Source organism: Schistocerca americana, chromosome 4 (assembly GCF_021461395.2).
Source record: "Schistocerca americana isolate TAMUIC-IGC-003095 chromosome 4, iqSchAmer2.1, whole genome shotgun sequence".
Classification (NCBI taxonomy): Eukaryota; Metazoa; Arthropoda; class Insecta; order Orthoptera; family Acrididae; genus Schistocerca; species Schistocerca americana.
The window spans coordinates 751,450,542-751,471,967 of NC_060122.1; the positions used below are offsets into that span (position 1 = coordinate 751,450,542).

General features: G+C 44.8%; 1 protein-coding gene and 1 pseudogene across 1 annotated transcript in view; one reads left to right on the forward strand and one right to left on the reverse strand.

The window, feature by feature from the left end:
• Nucleotides 1-21,426, forward strand: part of LOC124613777 (nephrin-like) — a 1,004,503-nt gene that overhangs the window by 143,574 nt on the left and 839,503 nt on the right. The gene's annotated exons all lie outside the window — the stretch shown is intronic.
• On the reverse strand, nt 5,089-5,206 carry LOC124614641 (annotated as a pseudogene).

Sequence of the window (21,426 nt, forward strand, 5' to 3'; positions counted from 1 at the left end):
CTTCATCGGTGAGAGTCGCTTCTGCCTTGGTGCCAATGATGGTCGTATGCGTGTTTGGCGCCGTGCAGGTGAGCGCCACAATCAGGACTGCATACGACCGAGGCACACAGGGCCAACACCCGGCATCATGGTGTGGGGAGCGATCTCCTACACTGGCCGTACACCACTGGTGATCGTCGAGGGGACACTGAATAGTGCACGGTACATCCAAACCGTCATCGAACCCATCGTTCTACCATTCCTAGACCGGCAAGGGAACTTGCTGTTCCAACAGGACAATGCACGTCCGCATGTATCCCGTGCCACCCAACGTGCTCTAGAAGGTGTAAGTCAACTACCCTGGCCAGCAAGATCTCCGGATCTGTCCCCCATTGAGCATGTTTGGGACTGGATGAAGCGTCGTCTCACGCGGTCTGCACGTCCAGCACGAACGCTGGTCCAACTGAGGCGCCAGGTGGAAATGGCATGGCAAGCCGTTCCACAGGACTACATCTAGCATCTCTACGATCGTCTCCATGGGAGAATAGCAGCCTGCATTGCTGCGAAAGGTGGATACGCACTGTACTAGTGCCGACATTGTGCATGCTCTGTTGCCTGTGTCTATGTGCCTGTGGTTCTGTCAGTGTGATCATGTGATGTATCTGACCCCAGGAATGTGTCAATAAAGTTTCCCCTTCCTGGGACAATGAATTCACGGTGTTCTTATTTCAATTTCCAGGAGTGTATATTCCGTATTCATTAGACTGTTCATTCCATTCAGCTGTTTCTGTAAATGCTGTCTTCCCTATAGCTTACTCCTATTTTTCTCATAATTTCTAACGTCTTGCACCAATTTACATTGACGAACGCTCTTTCTACGTCGACAATTACTATGAGGATGTCTCGACTATTCTTCAGTCTTTCCTCCATTATCAAACGCAACGTGAGAACCGCCTCTCTAGTGCCTTTACCTTTTCTAAACGAAACTGGTCGTCGTCTTCTAACAGGCCCGCAATTTTCTTTTCCATTCTTTTGTATATTATTCTGGTCAGCAGCTTCAATGAATGACATGTTAGGTTGATCGTGTGACAGCTCTCGCTCTTATCGTCCCTTACGACTTTCGGAACTGTGTGCCCGCCATTTTATCGAAAGTCTCATGGCACATCGGCAGTCTCATCTGTTCTACACACCAACTTTAATACTCGTTTGATTGCCTCTTGCCCCAAAGACTTTAGGAATTTCGATATTTCGATGAAATGTTATCGCTCTTCTGCCTTAAATGATTTCAAGTCTTTCTTCTTCTCTCACATGGTCAGACAAAACCTCCCCCTCACAGAGTCCTTCAGTGTTCTCTTGCCACTTGTCCGCTCTCTCCTCTGGGTTTAACAGTGCATTCCCATTGTATTCTTAATGTTACTACCCTTGGTTTCAATTTCACCGAAGGTTGTTTTGACTTTTCTATGTGCTGATTCAGTCCTTCTAACGATCATATCTTTTTCGAATTCTTCATACTTTTTATGTAGCCATTTGACCCTAGCTTCCCTGCACTTCCTGTTTCTTTCATTCCTAAGTGGTTTATATTCCTGTTTTGCTGTCTTTTACTGAACATATTTGTATTTCCTTCTCCGTGGAAACATTTCTTATGTTACCGAATGTTTATTCGCATTTATCTTCATTGTACCTTTGTTTGTCAGTCCAATATCTGCGACTGCTCATTTTAGACATATCCACTAATCGTCAACTAAACTGCCTACTGCTGGATTCTTCACTGCACTGTCCACATCCTTAGAGAACATCAAACGAGTCTCACCATTCCTCAGTATTTCAGTACCCCAATTACTTGCACACTGATTCTTCCATACGATTCTCTTAAACATCAGTCTACTCCTCATCGATATTAAATTGTGATCTGAATCTACATTTGCTCCTGGGTTCTCGTCACAGTGCAATTTCGAAATTTATGTCTGGCCATTATATGTATTCAGCTCGAATCTTCCCGTGTTTCCTGGAGTTTTCCAAGTTTACCTCTTCCTCTTGTGGTTTTTCAAGGAGCATACGCTATTAAAATCTGACATTTTTTGCGGAACTCATTTAGACATTCTCTTCTCTCTTCTTACAGCCAGGACGATGCTCTCCCGTATAAGTTTCTTCCATTCGTCCCCCAGTCGCTTCGTTCCGTTCCTCCGATTATTAGATTTTCATCTCCCTGTAAATACTGATTTACATGTTCCATATCCTCATATATTTTCTCTATCTCCTCATATTTTGCTAGCGATGTCGGTATGTAAACTTGAACTATAGTTGTCGGAGTTGGTTTGCTGTAAGGCTTATGATAACCAGCTTATCACTGAACTGTTTATAGTCGCTCATTCTCTACTCAACATTTCTCTTCCTAACGAATCCTACTCCCATCATACCATTTTCTACTGCTGTTGATTTTACTTTCTATTCTTCTGACGAAAAATCCTTATCTTCCTTCCATTTCACTTCACTGACTCTCACTATATCTGGCTTGAGCCTTTGCATTTCTCTTTCTAGATTTCCTACTACGTCTTCATAGGAAGTTCTCTCTTGGAGATCCCAATGGGGGACTAATCTGAAATAATTTGTCAACGCATAGACCTTCACTGCACTTCTTTTCCATGACAGGCCAAATGTCTAATGGATACACTTATGTGTCTTTAATGATCATTGCTGATGCTTCCGCCTCTTAGCGGCTCTATCCTCTCCCCTCCCACGCCCCCTCCCCCTACCCGCACCATTCGGTTTCATATTTTCATCTGTGAACCGCTAATGCCGATAACGTATCCTACCGGGAAAAGTGGCCAATATGTCATTAATGAGAAGCCAAGTTCATCAGCTGGGTGACGGTTCAGTTTTTTAAAGGGCATGTCACCCCTCCAGACTAGGAGGGGCATTTACAGTTTTCCCAGGAGAAATGGGATATGATGGAAACGATCATGCGAAGCAAAAATGTTTCTTAAAAAAAAAATGGTTCAAATGGCTCTGAGCACTGTGGGACTTAACTTCTGTGGTCATCAGTCCCCTAGACCTTAGAACTACTTAAACCTAACTAACCTAAGGACATCACACACATCCATGCCCGAGGCAGGATTCGAACCTGCGACCGTAGCAGTCGCGCGGTTCCGGACTGAGCGCCTTAACCGCGAGACCAGCGCGGCCGGCTGTTTCTTAAAATTTAGGTCTAAAATAGATACCTAAACAGCTATGAGCACTTCATCATCTTCGATACTGTGAAACACATCTCTTCTTGTGAAAAATGTTGGCTCTATGCACTATGGAACATTTGAGGTCATCAGTCCCCTAGACCTAGAAGTACTTAAACCTAACTAAGGACATGACACACATCCATGCCCGAGGCAGGATTCGAACCTGCGACGGTAGCAGCAGGGCGGTTCCGGACTGAAGCGGCTAGAACCGATCGGCCACTGTGGCCGGCTGAAAAATGTTCTTGGAGTATAGATTGTAGAGCCCGTGTTTACTAGATAGTTTTACTTGTTGTGGTCCATAATGCCCCCTGCTCATGTTTACTAGACATTTAAGCTTCGAATCATCATTCCTGTCATATCGCCCATTCTTCTTGGAACACACTGGATGTTGTATTTGAGGATGACCTGCAACTTAGGAGGTCGAAATCGGTAACCCAAATATACTTAAAAATTTAAGATAGATGGTTGCCACCTTTCCTCGTGAACGTGACTTGTGATAGTTTTTTCACCTCTATGCCTACATAACATTGTACTTGGACTCAGAGCCATAGAACGAAGCACAAGTCTAGATTCCCGGGCAATTATTTCGATGAATCGAAACAGATCTTCATAGGCATCGGCTTATGAAGTCATCTTGGTAAGGCAACAGAAACCGCATTAAAGTGAAATATAATGAAAATTGTTTTCTGAGCTCTGTTATCAAGTATTACTTCTTCCACCACCGCTCGAAAATTTTGTTTGTGACGTGCTGCGTTCTGAATGCCTGCGGAGAGCATTTTATTGCCCGGCGCTCGCCTCGTCCGGCTCAAGACCCGGCTCGTCCTTGAGGCACTCGGGACGTCCGAGGGCGGCGGAATACCTCAACTGTCTTGAGCCCGCACACGCGCCGGCCACAGCGTGGGCCGCCCCCAGGAATTCCGCAGCGATGCCTGGCACGCGCCCCCAGGCTGCACATCTTCACCAGCGCTCGGCCCACTCCCCTCGCCAGCTCTGGCTGCGCCTGGCCTCACGGTACACAGTTTAAGGCCGCCGGTATGCAGCCAACCAAACCACCCACCCACCCACCTACTCTCCGCCGTTGCTCCAACATCGCTGCCCGACCCGGCGGCTTCGCCCAGTTCCTCCCTCCCTTCCTCTAATTAATTCCTCCCACGCTACGAAACTGGTACCTCGTCTTCGACGCACCCGGCTGTGTATCTGGTATGGCAGCTTCGCAACACAGTCATGGCAACGTAAATACTGTGTACAAGCCTGCATTTCGGCTGTTCAGAGGACTTTCCATTTTTAAACCTTCCCGATGTCACTGGGCAGTGCCAACTACCCAGTGCTACCATCATCTGAGGCAACAGGTTGATGCTGCTGGGTTCCACGTCAGTGCAGAGGTATACAGAGCGAAACAGAGTGGGGGCTGGGGAACAGGCTTTTGGTAAAATTTTGTAATCTAAAGCAAGGCATGTTTGACTAAGACGGATACAGAATGAGCTGAGGCATTGTAAGGAAGCAAAACAGCCGAACAGCTTCTTGGGACACCTCCACCTCCTCCTGTGACATCGTCAGATTTTGGTATTATGTTCCTGTGATAGTTTGCTCCTAACGAAAGTAATTTATTAGTACCACGGCAGTCACAAAAATCCCTCGACATTATCCTTCATTGTTAGGTTTCTATTTTTGCCTTTTGCACACCTATACACTCTGTCTTCAGGCCACAAGTGGCCATCCGACCGCCGTGTCACCCTCAGCGGAGGGTGCGGATAGGAGGGGCGGGTGGTCAGCACACCGCTCTCCCCATCGTTATGATGGTTTTCTGTGACCGGAGCCGCAACTATTTGGTCGAGTAGCTCTTAAGTTAGCATCATGAGGCTGGGTGCACGCCGAAAAATGGCAACAGCACATGGCGGCCAGGATGGTCACCCATCCGAGTGCCGGGCACTCCCGACAGTGTTTAACTTCGGTGATCTGACGGGAACCGGTGTATCCACTGCGGCAAGGCCGTTGCCCTTTCGCCTTTTTCGCCAATGTTAAATTCACTCCTTTTAACTGTTTTCTCACATAATTCACTGACTGTGAATGTCATGAAGGTCGCTACGACTGGTATATGACATATGAAACATTATGCCAGACCGGAACTCGAACTGCGTTACCCGCTTATCTAACATAGACATGTGTGACAGTCCACGACTTTATATCGTAGCCTCCGTCTAACTTCCCAACATTACCTTGTTTCCGCTTAGATGGAATGACATCACCACAAGGAATCGAGACTATTTTTAGCGTCGTTTCATAAGCCGCGAAAGGGCATGTGGTGTTATAAATGACCTCGATTCCTTGTGGTATTCTCCCTAAGCGGGAATCAGGTAATATTGCGAGCTTAAAGGGAGACATACATAAGATTATGATACAAGGTCGTGGACTGTGACATATTCAAATTTGAGTCAGGCAGAGAAGTGTTCACGAATAGCCGAAGTGGTTCATTGAAATAAATGGTTGTAGCTCCGTCGTAAGTTGAACTGAAAAGTACAGACTTTTTTATTTCTTGATGGTGACTAGTTTTGGACGCCTTTGTCTATTTTCAAACCATCCCATGATAGTTTTAGACAAACTAGGCACATATTCGTAATACAATTGTAGGACACTAATATTCGCATAAACTATAGAAATTTGTCATGTTTACTGGCTAAACAATACATTCTGTTTCTCTTTATAAACTTAATTTAGATTTCAAAATCCTACAATGCCAAGAATTCTTTTCCTAAGATCGATCATTGTGCTTCAGTGTATCGGATTACACAGAACTGCTATGCGTTACGTCGTTACATGACGTTGCCCCCAAAAGAAGCTGCAGTTGCATGAGCTTCCATAAGTAGTTGTACTGTTATGCGCTACATATAATGTGTCCAGCCCATAAAAAATTACATTTCCGTACTACAAAAATGCTCAAATGTGTGTGAATTCCTAAGGGACCAAGCTGAGGTCACCGGACCCTAGACTTACACACTACTTAAACTAACGTAACGTTAAGGACAGCACTCGTACCCATGCCCGAGGGAGGACTCGAACCTCCTTCCATACCGCAACTCAAAACTAGAAAGTGCGGCAGCCCCCACTTCAAAAATAAATTAATTAACCTGCCAATTTACAAGAAGACTGCCCCTTAAGCAGATCATCCCCATAGTAATTCATTAGTTTATATTCAATCCTCTAGTGGAGAAGAAAAACATCGTATTGATTATGATAACGTGAAGCCACAACGTGCGGCATTGTGCTCAAAGACCAAAGAGTAACGCGAACGACCAGCGTACAGTAAATCACCCTTAGACAAGTCATTTACAACACATTTACATAGTTTTATGTACTGTGCTCTTCTGAGGAAAAGTTACATATCTTCTCTGTTCCATATTACATGTGGTGTATTTTGCTGTTTTTAAGTCGAACACACCACTTTGATTACTGCAGGGGCAGGTTCTGTACTTGGGCAATCGCCTGTATTTGTCGCACATACAGCACAGTATGTGTCTAGTAAGGCAAGTTGTAAAAATCGTATACCTTACACGTATATTAGTGTACTATAATTTTACTACGAATATGTGCCTGGTTTGTATAAAATTGTCATGTCAACTGCAGTATTCTTCGTAGGATGGTTTGAAAATGGACAGAGATGTCCGAAACAAGTCACCCTCAAGAATTAAAAAACTGATGCTTCTCAGTGCAACTTACGACGAAGCTGTAACATTTATTTCAATTTATTCAAGTTGCGGACTTATATTCGCCTACGGTTTGCTGCTAATAGGAAGTTGTTAAGTCTAACGCTAGCGATAAGTAGGGAATCCACGTTCGAGTCCCTGTCAAACACGAATTTTAGAAGTCACGATTGTGTAACACATCTATATGCATCGCAGCAGACGTAACGAAATATGCATTCAGCGGTTAATTTGGGTAATATACCACTCAGCTGATGATAGTAAAATCGTAGGTAGGTTTCAACTGTTTGCCGTGCTTCATTGTAATGGGGTCTTAGTGAAACACTTTGGACTCATTCATGGTGATTAGCAAGCTAAAGAAGTCATCCGGATGGCTTGATGAAGTTTAACATTATTGCGGCCTCGTCTTTCAAGACGTTGAAATTTGACCCCCGAGTTCATTTCACTTTCAATACTGTCGCCTCAATTGTGCTCCGTGTATACGAGGACCTACAAGATTCTTTCGATTTCCGATTCTTCACAGAGAGATACTCGGCCACTTCTTCGCTCGTAATTCAGACTTTCCTAACTACACTCGATGTGTCTGTATCTCCTAACCACAGCATTACAATATGTTGAATTTCTGACGCACACATTGACCCGCACGGCATTTATGCTCTTACATCGTTGTTTCCCTTCAAAGAAAAGAAAATTTTCTCCACGATGCCCCAATCAATGGGCAGCGACATTTTGCTTTGGACCTTTCAGCGGCGAACTGCGGTACTGTGACGCAGAAGTTTCAGTGTCAGCTGAGATGTAACGGCAAACACAACAAAAATTTCATTCCGTAACATTATTTCCTTGTCGTGCTAGTTAAATTTTTTCATTAACCTTCGTAACTGTGAAAACCACACCAGGTAAAACCGAACTTCGCCTACAGAAGTTGCGAGTACATTTAATGATTATTTAGTACACATCACCGATGGTCTCCAGTTGATCGTTACAGAATAAGAATGGCATGATGATTATTCGGTCTGACCTCAGTTACCTGTGATTGAGTGAAACTACTCTTATAGTCGTGAGAAATTCTATAATACACCACCACCAAAACTTGCAATATGCAGTAACGCAACAACCATCAGACAAAACACGATCCCATTCATCTGGAAAACGGCCGTTGTGTCGTGTTTCCATTGCATTCTTTGCAACTATAATTAAGGGAAGAAAAGAAATGATTGTATGGCATTGTAGGCCGGGATGTACCATTCGGGTTCGGAAGCCAAGTGCTAGTCATATTTCATCCGGTGCCATATTGGATGACTTGCGGCCAATGGTGAGGATAAAAGGATGATGAGGACAACACAACACCCAGTCCACGAGAGAAGAAAATATCCTATACGGCCAGGAATCGAAACCAGGCGCAGTATATGGGAGGTAAGCACGTTACCACCCAGCTAAGCAGGCGGACTATAATTAACGGACATACCTGTCAACTGTTCATCAATACTGATATCGGGTGCTAACTCGCACGAGGTCGCTGGCATCCTGCACAGCCTTGGGTAGAGCCCTCCTCAACCCATCGATACCACATTTGCATGGCGACCATTGGAGTCTTACAACGTGAGCGGAAGTAGCTAGGAACGATATACCAAAGTCTCATAAGGTCCGACACGTAATGGCACAGCTCCATCATCAGGACTTTACTTATTATGCTAGGAGATTGACAGAGGCGTGAACACGCCAGGAATACGTATCTGCCACTATTGTTGGTATCTTTTGTACGTAGCATCAGAACGAATCTCCCACACATGTTGTTTCCACTGTTATATCAACATAAACAATCTTCACAGAAAACACTAAGAGTTTTAATGGCATCTAAGAAAACCGTGTATGTTGATATAACAGTGTTAATAATAAAAATGCGTCAAATGGCTCTGAGCTTTATGGGACTTAACTTCTGAGGTCATTAGTCCGCTAGAACTTAGAACTACTTAAACCTAACTAAGGACATCACACATATCCATGCCCGAGGCAGGATTCGAACCTGCGATCGTAGCGGTCGCGCTGTCCCAGATGTTAACAATACATGGAAGAGATTGCCTCTGATGCCGTGCACTTTGTAAACTAAAAAGATTAAAAAATGTGTGTTTCTGGAGTGTGTTGATGGCCGTGAAGGTTCTTACATACGAGCTGAGGTCCTGACAATGAAGCTGTGCCTTTGAAATGCACACTGAAATAGTCAAAACGCCACTGAAAATATGGTGGATGCGTTATATTATCGTGATTTCTACATCAAAACTGCTCTGTATACGTGTGGTTGCCTGTAACTTGTGAAAACGACAATTTCCTTGTAAACACACCGATCTATTCGCAGTCAACAACGATGAACATGGAGCGATTTACGTATCCTGAAACGACCGACATGCATCTACTAGTCTGTGAATGAAGATGGAGACCTGCAGTGAGAGAATTTCGACAGCGCTTTTACAATCGAAGGGTTTCAGAACACCAACTAAAAGGATGTATGAAATTGGTATCTGTTCTTTCGGACATGTCCGAAAGAATAGATACCATCTTTATATAGTTAAGGCTAACCGGCCATTAACCTTCTTCTTCTGTGCTGGATGGACACGCATTGTCCGAGCTCTTACGGGACTCGGTAAGATTGCCTGCCGCGGGTAATGAGTAATGGGCAGGGGCACTACGAATGTAGTGTGTCGACATTAAGTTGGCAAAGTGGGTCTCACGGCGAGCGTGCAAGGGATAAATCCCTCTAGTCGCACTATCCTCTATGCTCTCGGTGACTCAGATGGATAGAGCGTCTGACATGTAAGCAGGAGATCCCGGGTTCGAGTCCCGGACGGGGCACACATTTTCAGCTGTCCCCGTTGATGTTTATCTTAGCTTAACTTAGGGTCTCGATTTAATTATCATTTCAACTGTTCGGATGTCTGCAACGCAAGTATGCTTGATACAGGTCGCAATACAATGGCACGATCTCCGGGAATGGAAGACGAGATTCTGCAACATGTTGACAAGTCAAGACGTACTGCACACGTCAGACACCGTCTTGTGTCGAATGTGTTACATGGCCAATAGATTCATGCTTTAGATCTTCATTATTTGGCAGCACTAGCACCGGGGGATTTCTCCTACGTGTGCGCTGCATTGCACACAATGCCGTTTATAACATACTGCCTTGCGCCTTGGCCGAGGTCCTGTATAGCAACAAGGCTTTGTTTACTCGCATGTTTGCCGCACGGAGTGGCCGCGAGGTTTGAGGCGCTTTGTCACGGACTGCGCGGCCCCTCCCGCAGGATGTTCGAGTCCTTCCTCGGGTATGGGTGTATGTGTAGCTCTTAGCACAAGTTAGTTTAAGTTAGTTTAGGTGGTGTGTAAGTCTAGGGACTCATGAACTCAGTAGTTTGGTCCCTTAAGAATTCACACTCATATGAACATTTGAGCTCTCATGTTTGGACACACCTAAATCCACGAGGTACGCGACCTCATGATCACCAACCGCGATTCGGTTTTAATGTGTGGGCCGGCATTCTCGGTGACGGTTTGATTAGACTTCACATCCTTTCATTCCTCCGCAACAAACAAACATGTCGTATCTTCGTGGAACATGTGTTGCTAAAACAGTTGAAGGATGTACCTCTGATTGTACTTCCAGCACGATGGGGCGCCAGACCATTTGAGCATTAGTATGAGGAATCATCTGAGAGCCACCTTTGTGAATCGTCGGGAATCGATGGACTGACGTAGGTAGCCGTTTGGTCTGAGGGCCTAGGTTACCCGACATAACTGTGCGTATGTAGCAGAGTTGTATGAAGCCCTTGTGAGAAATAGGGGAAGACCTGTTCGCTAGAATCGCCGTCGCTGCTGGTACCTTTGTGGTCACGCCATGAATCTTCTGACGAGCATGACAGTCAGTGGTCCGATGATTTACTGCGTCCACACAGACCAATGGCCGTGCATTCGAGCAGTTGCTGTGAATGCCGCTGCTGTAATTAGCGTGCTAGACTACCCTCCATATAAATCGCCCAAGCACCAGCGACCAAACGTACCATAACTAAATACACTTGTTTTCGATGTCCTCTACCTTCTGCATTGATTAGAATGTACAGTTTCGGAACAGCCTATATATTTGTATTGACTGCATTGGAGAAGCAGTTATATAACCAGTAAATTGTTCAAGGACCAACTCCACATTATACATGCAAATGCGATCGGATCATAAAGCACTTTCTGAGACCCACCACCGATTGCAAAGAGCAAATTTCGAAGCGCTGGAAATGTATCCACTGCACGACCAACTTGATACATAGGTATTATAACTCCGTTGAAGGTGTCCTTAACTGGTTGTCTCACTTCTTAAAAGTAACAATTTTTAATGACGCTCTGAGTGATAGTGATGTTCTTTTACTTTTGTACATATTATAGTGAGACAACAACATGAGCACTGGACAGTGTTATGACCAACAACCTATCATCTTGAGACTAATAGCTCATGCGGCTCTCATTGTATTGTCAATGATACTGGAGGGTCGAAACCGATGTATGTGGCTATACATACAGAGGGGTCCAAAAAAAGTATCCACTGTTTAAAAAGTCCATAACTTGCTAACAAATTGACGGAATTGTCTCATTTTTGGTGAAAGTATAGCTTAAAGTCCAACTTAAAGATATCACTGTAGGTGTTCGAAATGGTCGCCATTAACATTTACACACAAACGATGCCGCCGAACTGCAGCGCGAACTACTGACTGCAACGTGTTCAGTTGGATATTTGCACATGAATGTACGATGGATTCTCGAAGTTCATTCAATGTGCGTGGCTCTTGTCGATAAACGACGTCCTTTAGTGTTTCCCACAGGTAAAAGTCCAGAGGAGTTAGGTCTGAGGAACGTGGTGGATACTGGACAGCACCTCTACGGCCTATCCATCTTCCTGGTACATTTTCGTCGAGATACGCCCTAACACGATTTTGGTAGTGGGCTGGGGCACCATCTTGTTGAAAGTAAACTCTTTCGTCTCCATACAAGTCTCGAATGGTAGGTAAAATAAATGCCTAAAGCTTCTGAAGGTACACCTCACCGCTAACTGAATGAATGGTCCACGATAAGAAAACCCTCACCACACATTTACTCCTAGGAAATTCACGGCTTTGTCTACATGGACGTTCGGATTTTCGGCGGCCCAGTACGTAGATGCAATTGTGGCGATTTACTGTACCGTTGTGTTTGAACTGTGCCTCGTCAGACCACACCATCATCTCTGAAAACTCTTCATCTTTGCGCACCATGTTAGTAAACCACTCGCAGTACTCCATTCTACGATTTGGGTCGTCCTCTTTCATTGCGTGTAGCAATCATGGGATGTAGCACTTCCACTTGGCTGTCTTCAAAATTCGCCGAACACTTGAGCGACTCACTCCAGTTTCACGGGCACACTGTCTCACAGACTTCTGTGGTGAGCGAGTGAATTGCTGTAACACACGACGGGAGTTAGCTGGACTTGTTACCGTTACAGGTCGTCCAGATTGTTGTTTTTGTACATCTTTAACACAGCCTGCGGCTTCAAATTTGTCTCAAATGCGACGAATCGTTAAACGTGTCGGTGGCTCTGTTTGATACTCATTTCGCCATTGCCGTTGAACCTCATTCATGTTTTCGTACTTAAATTACCACTTCAAAACTGACTTCCTTTCATCGAATGTAAGCCTTGCGCCAGCCATGTTTACTCGAGTAACTAGGTGCAACTAAGAACAAAACACTATCTGGCGGATGTCATCTGACAAAACAAAACAACGCAATAAAACGCTTGTGTGGCGATTGCCGGAACTACAAACTATTACACTATCAGAGATGAGACAACTCCATCGATTAGTTTGCCAGTTATGGACTTTTAAACAGTGGATACATTTTTTTGGACCCCTGTGTATCAGTCACTCCTTCTGATATTTAGAAAGTCCGATTTACTGAAAACATTGATTTATTTCAGCTGAGGGTCGCGAGTGTTATAGATCACTCAGAGGATGCAACCAAAAATCTCTCTAAAGGTAATGTTGAAAATTTTGTCATCTCTAAACGTGAGCGATTACCATTTATCAAGTAAGTTTAGCTATGCGACATTGACACCGAGTCGACTAAAATATTTCGGCGCTATGCATGCGGCATGCTGGTTATCACAGCTTGCTGTGAGGGGAGTAGGGAATGCCCTGGCGTTCGCCCCTCCAGCTCTCTCTGCTTTTATCTTTGACAGTAATGTAATGACATCGCTCACGCAGAGTTCGGAAGTAACAAGACAGATACATCTAGAGATACAGGACGACAGATTCGGGTGGGGGGGGGGAGGGAGAATGGGGAGGGGTAATGAGGGTGTGTGGAGGGGAGGACTGGAAAGAGGAACGGGAAGACAGGTCTGCCGAGTAGCTTTCGTTATCTCTCACGTCACTGATATCTTCCCTCGCGTCCGCCGTAGCGCGGAGGGGTGGAGGCGCTGACAGTATGAGTGCGACAGACATCGGTCTGCCTTTGAAGCGAGGCGCCTAGTAATAGGGTGGGCGGGGGTCTATAATTACGGGCGCGTTACGGACGACGCGTTGGGAGCCGGGGAGTGCGCGCACGCCACCGGCGTCGCCCCTTCTTCTAAAGGGGGAAGGAGGGCTGTGGAGCTGTCAACTGGGCACCGCCGTCAAAGCCGCCCCAGTAGCAGTCAATAATTGTAATCCCTCGCGGAGGTCAGCGGCGGAGGGTGGCAGGGAAGACGGACGTGCCGGAGGGGAGCGCCGGCACGGGGCACCTGGGACGTGTGCGTATGTGTCACGGCCGTTACTCGCGCCGCGGCGCCGGCGTCAGCACGCCTCTGGGAGCGGCCGCCCCTGAATCACTGGGGCGACGCCCCTCCACGGGCTCCGGTCAGATATTTATGAGCGGCCATCAGCGCGGATTTCGCTCGCCTGCACCGTCTGCCGGCACTGGTGAATTACGGCGTCTAAAACGGCTTCGTGACGCACCGACTACACTCTCTCAGGACACTGCGTTCATTTTACGCAGTTAAGTCAGAGCATTATGACCACCGACCTAGGAATGACTGTTAGTCAGACATAAGTGCGATACATGTAGTACCAGTAAGCGTGCTGTTCGTGTGTAGAATGGCGGAGACCAACGATCAATCTGAGTTTGACCGAGGGCATATTGTGATGCTCGGCACGAGCATATTGGAAACTGCAAATGGTTCAAATGGCTCTGAGCACTATGGGACTCAACTTCTGAGGCCATCAGTCCCCTAGAACTTAGAACTACTTAAACCTAACTAACCTAATGGCATCACACACATTCATGCTCGAAGCAGGGTTAGAATCTGCGACCGTAGCGGTCGCGCGGTTCCAGACTGTAGCGCCTAGAACCGCTCGGCCACCCCGGCCGGCTTGGAAATTGCACTCCTTCGTTTTTCGAGGAGTATTTTGTGGTTTTCGTCATCAACACATGGCGAAGTCTACGTAAAACCAAGTCCAGACGTAGTGGGTTTGGGCAACTACCCCTCGTTACAGATATCGGATGTATTAGGCTGTGCAGATTGGTAAAACAGTGTAGGCGGCGTACTGTAGCGGGCAGAGTATGTGTATGTCTGACCACCGAGTCCACCGAACACTCTTAACGATGGGTCCCCGGAGCCCACGACTCATGCATGCGCCAGTGTTAACACCACGACATCGGTAACTGGGCTAACTGAAAGTCGTTGCTTTACGTAACAAAGTTGAGCAAGTCATTTATTTAACCAGTAACCCCACTTAAATTTACTTTAAAAATTTAGTATTTCTTAATAAGTAAATGCGAACTCAGTGCTTTCTGATTCATTTATTTTCTTGTGAACTGCGATGCTGTGAAAAAGCGTGACAACCTTCTGTTGCGACGCCAGTGATTATTTGCTTAAATTTCTTTGCCAGTACCTTTCTTATGATTCTGGAGATTCATTGCCCTAGCGGTCTGGTGACCATTTAATTATCCCCTTTTTAGCTAATCAGGTTTTTTTATCAGTAATTTTTGTAGTAAATATCACGTGGTACCCTTTTTCCCCTGCAGTGTTACATGGCTTAATGCTTAATTACAGACTTACTGTTTCATCAGTTGATTTGTTTTCACCAGGTAACGCCCGCGGTTTACGTCCTTCTTCGTTGCTGAGCGATGTATCACACTTCGTGCTGACGCCGCAACTCTTCCTTTCCTATATCTTTACTACTTTTTATCTATATAAATGATGATCTATAGGTTTTGCCGTTTAACACCTTTTTAATAACTGTGGAAGTATTAAAGGCGTCAAGTCCCACCTAATGTGTCACCCGCCTACACGTTTTACAAGAACCTTTCAAGACTCGATCGATCTGTTTACAAAGAGAAAGAAGAATATCTCTTCCTTTGACGTTGTCCAACAACGACCTAGGAAGCTCGACGCTCTCGCGGCCCAGGCTCTTCTATGGCTCGCGGTAGTTTGCAGCATTCGTTTTATTCCTTGCCAACTTGCCGCTTCGTCGAACTTTCGTGGTAATCGTTGGGCAACGTCTTCCACGTTATCTGCAACATAAATAAACTTTCTTCCCACAGTATTTCTGAAAACCCAAAAAACCAAACTTAAAGAACATAATAATACCAACTGTTCTTATAATTTTTCGTATAAGTCTTGGTCGATTGAATGAGGGGTGGGACAGGCCTAAGCCTTGTGACGCCACACACCCTTTGTGCGGTTCGTGAGCAATTGCACTATTTCCCACCCATTTCAAAATTATCATCAGTATTCAGCTTAAGTTTAGGATACATTCTTGTTTCAGATGATTCTATTGTACACTTTCCTCCAACTAACGGCGTTTTTTTCTTTCGGTGACGATGGCCTTGTGCATTGAACTGGGGACCTAGAAACGACGGGGAAACTTCGTCCCGCCACAGCCCTCAGCGGTTCACGACCCCACGACAGGCTACAGCAGTCCACCCACCCCACCGCCACCCCACAGCCACACTGAACCCAGCGTTATTGTGCTGTGCGGCTCGGGACCCGAGCGGGCACCCACCGCCACCGCCCCCCCCCCCCCCCCTTCCTCCAATCGGGAACGTCTCATACCAGACGAGTGTAGCTCCAAATATTTGCGTCGTTGAGGTTATGGTGTCCCCATATGTGGAGACAGTGTTTGCGCAACAGTGGGCGACATAGTGCAACTGAGGCGGAATAACGGGAACCAGCCCGCATTCGCCGAGGCTGATGGAAAACCGCCTTAAAACCATCCAAAGGTTGGCCGCTACACCGGACCTCAACACTAATCTGCCAGGCGGATTCGTGCCGGGGACCGACAAGCATTCCCGCTCAGGAAGCAGCGCGTTAGACTGTGCGGCTAGCAGGACGGGCTTAAGGATATCCTTACTCACTGTAAAATTTCATTAGGTATATGCGGTCAGTTATATCGCAATCCACTAGGCCGTTTAGGAAGGGTGAGGTTACAATATAATTCAATGTTTGCTTTGTTTATCGTTGCTATTGGTCTGCTTTGCATGAATACCAGTAGTACTGCAGGACTGTTATTTCTCGTCGACTAAGAAGTCAACTGCGCTACGCAGCCTCAAGCTTTGCTCACCATTGAATACCTACGGCCCCATTCTCCCCGTTGCCATTAACAGCTAATACTGTGGTTGCATGTTAGACAATATATGAGGCACTGAATGCTGTAAACATCATTCACCTTTTGCGAACTGCACTCAAAGGGTTCCTTGTTATCCGGTTTGCTCATTACAAGCATAACCCGTTAGCACGACGATATTCCACTTCCCCCCTCCCTCCCAGCAGAAAAAGGAATCACTACCTAGCCCCGGGACCTACGACGAGTACGAACGCATACATTTCATTTTTAGTCTGTCAGTAGTCTTCCGACTGGTTTGATTCGTTTCGTCACAACTTCGTTTGCCATACTAACCTCTGCATTCAGATTACCACTTCCCCCTACGTCCTCAATTATTCGCTGGATTTATTCTATTATCGACCTTCTCCTACAGTTTTTAACTTCTACACTCCCATACAGTACCACGGAGGTTATTCTCTGATGTCGTATCGTGCGTTCTATCATCCAGTCCTTCTTCTTGTCAATGTTTTCCCTCTGTTCCTTTCTTCTCCGATTCTACGGAGAACCTCTTCGTTCCTTATCAGTCCACCTAATTTCAACTTCCTTTCTTACCCTTGACTGACATTGTCTCCTCCACTAACCTTTTCATTGCTGAGCAGCACATTATGCAATTTACTACAACTAAAAGAAATTAACGCGTTTGCATAAAACAATCAAAATAAGATGACTAGCTAGTTTCTGTGGTCCTTAAGTAGCAAGCATCTTCAGATCATATATTTACGAAATGGCGATTGAACACAAACTAGATATAACAGTTGTAATCATTTGTTAGTGTGGAAAGTAACATGAATAAGAAAATGTTGAGCAGCAATAATAAGACAATCAGCCTGTACCCTATACTGTTACGAGACACAGATTGAACAAACGAGCTGCATCAGCAGAAGTCACATCATTTATTAACTTGCAACTGTAAGAATGGCAAGTTCAATACCTTGCCTCATGTCAAAAGACTGGGTGAAACGTAAGTGAGGAGGAGGGAGGTTGTGGTGAATTTTGGTGCCAATGTGACATCATTAAAGCACCTGACGCATCAAATGAAATTCTGATCTCTGGCCTGTTTTTCGCATATGTCAACACCTTGCAGACAAGCGTCGCCGAGGCGGCGGGTGAAGTCGCAGGGGGACAAGCTTTTGCGCCAGTACAGAGGAAAGTTTTCGGCATCTTTGTGTGTAACTTCAAACACACGCGTTGCAGAGAGAGACAATTACGGTGTTTCGGAAAACTTATCCTTTAATTTTTTTGCGCAGTGGAGTTACCAAGTAAAATAGGTTGCAATCTTGATTATCAAGGATTTTTTTGAATGCACGACTTCACTACAACAGGTCACATATCTCCGTTTTGACTATGTCAGACAGTAAGTCATCCAAGGATTTCTAGCATGCTGGAGTAATGACATGACAGCAGCTTGTGTTAACAAGTTTGATGTAGAAAAGAGCCTAAGTTGCGAAATTCAGTTCATTTTATTTAGTTGATGACCGGTACGTGTGTCGGAACCCATTCTCAAATCATTCGAACTGAAAAAATGGTGTACGCCGTGGTAACACACAAACCGTGTTAATACTGTACATACTTGTGGCAAAGTCAAGTTTTTCATTGATGAATGGCAAATGTACGTAGTCCTGCCAACGGTCACTATAAAAGCTTGACTTTCACGCAAGTACGAACAAAATTAACATGGTTTGCACACTTTCACGAAAAATACCATTTTCTCCTGTTTTGAGTATGAGAATGGGTTCTGAGATTCGAACTGGTAATCAATTAAACAAAAATAGCTGAATATCGGAACCTTGTATGTTTTCTACGTCAAACTGGCGAATGGATATCATTGATATGATTCGCTGTGAAAGCGAGGATGAACTGCAAGACCTGTTAAATGGAATGAACGCTCTAATCAGCACTGTGGTTGTTGTTGTGGTCTTCAGTCCTGAGACTGGTTTGATGCAGCTCTCCATGCTACTCTATCCTGTGCAAGCTGCTTCATCTCCCAGTACCTACTGCAACATACATCCTTCTGAATCTGCTTAGTGTATTCATCTCTTGGTCTCCCTCTACGATTTTTACCCTCCACGCTGCCCTCCAATACTAAATTGGTGATCCCTTGATGCCTCAGAACATGTCCTACCAACCGATCCCTTCTTTTGGTCAAGTTGTGCCACAAACTTCTCTTCTCCCCAATCCTATTCAGTACTTCCTCATTAGTTATGTGATCTACCCATCTAATCTTCAGCATTCTTCTGTAGCACCACATTTCGAAAGCTTCTATTCTCTTACTGTCCAAACTAGTTATCGTATTTGTTTCACTTCCATACATGGCTACGCTCCATACAAATACTTTCAGAAACGACTTCCTGACACTTAAATCTATACTCGATGTTAACAAATTTCTCTTCTTCAGAAACGCTTTCCTTGCCATTGCCAATCTACATTTTATATCCTCTCTACTTCGACCATCATCAGTTATTTTTCTCCCCAAATAGCAAAACTCCTTTACTACTTTGTCTCATTTCCTAATCTAATTCCCTCAGCATCACCCGACTTAATTCGACTACATTCCATTATCCTTGTTTTGCTTTTGTTGATGTTCATCTTATATCCTCCTTTCAAGACGCTGTCCATTCCATTCAACTGCTCTTCCAAGTCCTTTGCTGTCTCTGACAGAATTACAATGTCATCGGCGAACCTCAAAGTTTTTAATTCTTCTCCATGAATTTTAATACCTACTCCGAATTTTTCTTTTGTTTCTGTGGTGTCACCGCCAGACACCACACTTGGTAGGTGGTAGCTTTAAATCGGCCGCGGTCCATTAGTACATGTCGGACCCGCGTGTCGCCACTGTGTGATCGCAGACCGAGCGCCACCACAAGGCAGGTCTCGAGATACGGACTAGCACTCGCCCCAGTTGTACGGACGACGTAGCTAGCGACTATACTGACGAAGCCTCGCTCCTTTGCTGAGCCGATAGTTAGAATAGCCTTCAGCTTAGTCAATGGCTACGACCTAGCAAGGCGCCATTAGTAACATTGCATGTATCTAAAGAGTCTCACTTGTATCGCCACAATCTCCAGATGTACCAAAAAGGATGGATTAAAGTTAAGTATTCCAGAAGCTACGTACTTTTCTTTATAGCATTCATAACGTATCCTGTTTCAGACCTCACGCCCATCTGCGTGAGCGTAGCGCGTGCCTTTCGGCTTCCTCTCATTGTGTCTAGGCTGTCTTGTCTAGACACAACAGTTTCCTTTACTGCTTGCTCAATATTCAGATTCAACAACATCGGGGAGAGGCTACAACCCTGTCTTACTCCCTTCCCAACCACTGATTCCCTTTCATGTCCCTAGACTCTTATAACTGCCATCTGGTTTCTGTACAAATCGTAAATAGCCTTTCGCTCCCTGTATTTTACCCCTGGCACCTTTAGAATTTGAAAGAGAGCATACCAGTCAACATTGTCAAAAGCTTTCTCTAAGTCTACAAATGCTAGAAACGTAGGTTTGCCTTTCCTTAATCTTTCTTCTAAAATAAGTCGTAAGGTCAGTATTGCCTCACGTGTTCCAGTGTTTCTACGGAATCCAAACTGATCTTCCCCGAGGTTGGCTTCTACTAGTTTTTCCATTCGTTTGTAAAGAATTCGTGTTAGTATTTTGCAGCTGTGACTTATTAAACTGATAGTTCGGTAATTTTCACATCTGTCAACACCTGCTTTCTTTGGGATTGGAATTATTATATTCATCTTGAAGTCTGTGGGTATTTCGCCTGTTTCATACATCTTGCTCACCAGATGGTAGAGTTTTGACAGGACTGGCTGTCCCAAGGCCGTCAGTAGTTCCAATGGAATGTTGTCTACTCCGAGGGCCTTGTTTCGACTAAGGTCTTTCAGTGCTCTGTCAAACTCTTCACGCAGTATCATATCTCCCATTTCATCTTCATCTACATCCTCTTCCATTTCCATAATATTGTCCTCAAGTACATCGCCCTTGTATAGACCCTCTATATACTCCTTCCACCTTTCTGCTTTCCCTTCTTTGCTTAGAACTGGGTTTCCATCTGAGCTCTTGATATTTATACAAGTCGTTCTCTTATCTCCAAAGGTGTCTTTAATTTTCCTATGGGCAGTATCTATCTTACTCCTAGTGAGATAAGCCTCTACATTCTTACATTTGTCCTCTAGCCATCCCTGCTTAGCCATTTTGAACTTCCTGTCGATCTCATTTTTGAGACGTTTGTATTCCTTTTTGCCTGCTTCATTTACTGCATTTTTATATTTTCTCCTTTCATCAATTAAATTCAATATTTCTTCTGTTACCCAAGGATTTCTACTAGCCCTCGTCTTTTTACCTACTTCATCCTCTGCTGCCTTCGCTACTTCATCCCTCAAAGCCAGCCATTCTTCTTCTACTGTATTTCTTTCCCCCATTCCTGTCAATTGTTCCCTTATACACTCCCTGAAACTCTGTAGAACCTCTGGTTCTTTCAGTTTATCCAGGTCCCATCTCCTTAAATTCCAACCTCTTTGCAGTTTCTTCAGTTTTGATCTACAGGTCATAACCAATAGATTGTGGTTAGAGACCACATCTGCCCCTGGAAATGTCTTACAATTTAAAACCTGGTTCCTAAATCTCTGTCTTACCATTATACAATCTATCTGATACCTTTTAGTATCTCAAGGGTTCTTCCATGTATACAACCTTCTTTAATGATTCTTGAACCAAGTGTTAGCTATGATTATGTTGTGCTCTGTGCAAAATTCTACCAGGCGGCTTCCTCTTTCATTTCTTAGCCCCCATTCATATTCACCTACTATGTTTCCTTCTCTCCCTTTTCCTACGCTCAAATTCCAGTCACCCATGACTATTAAATTTTCGTCTACCT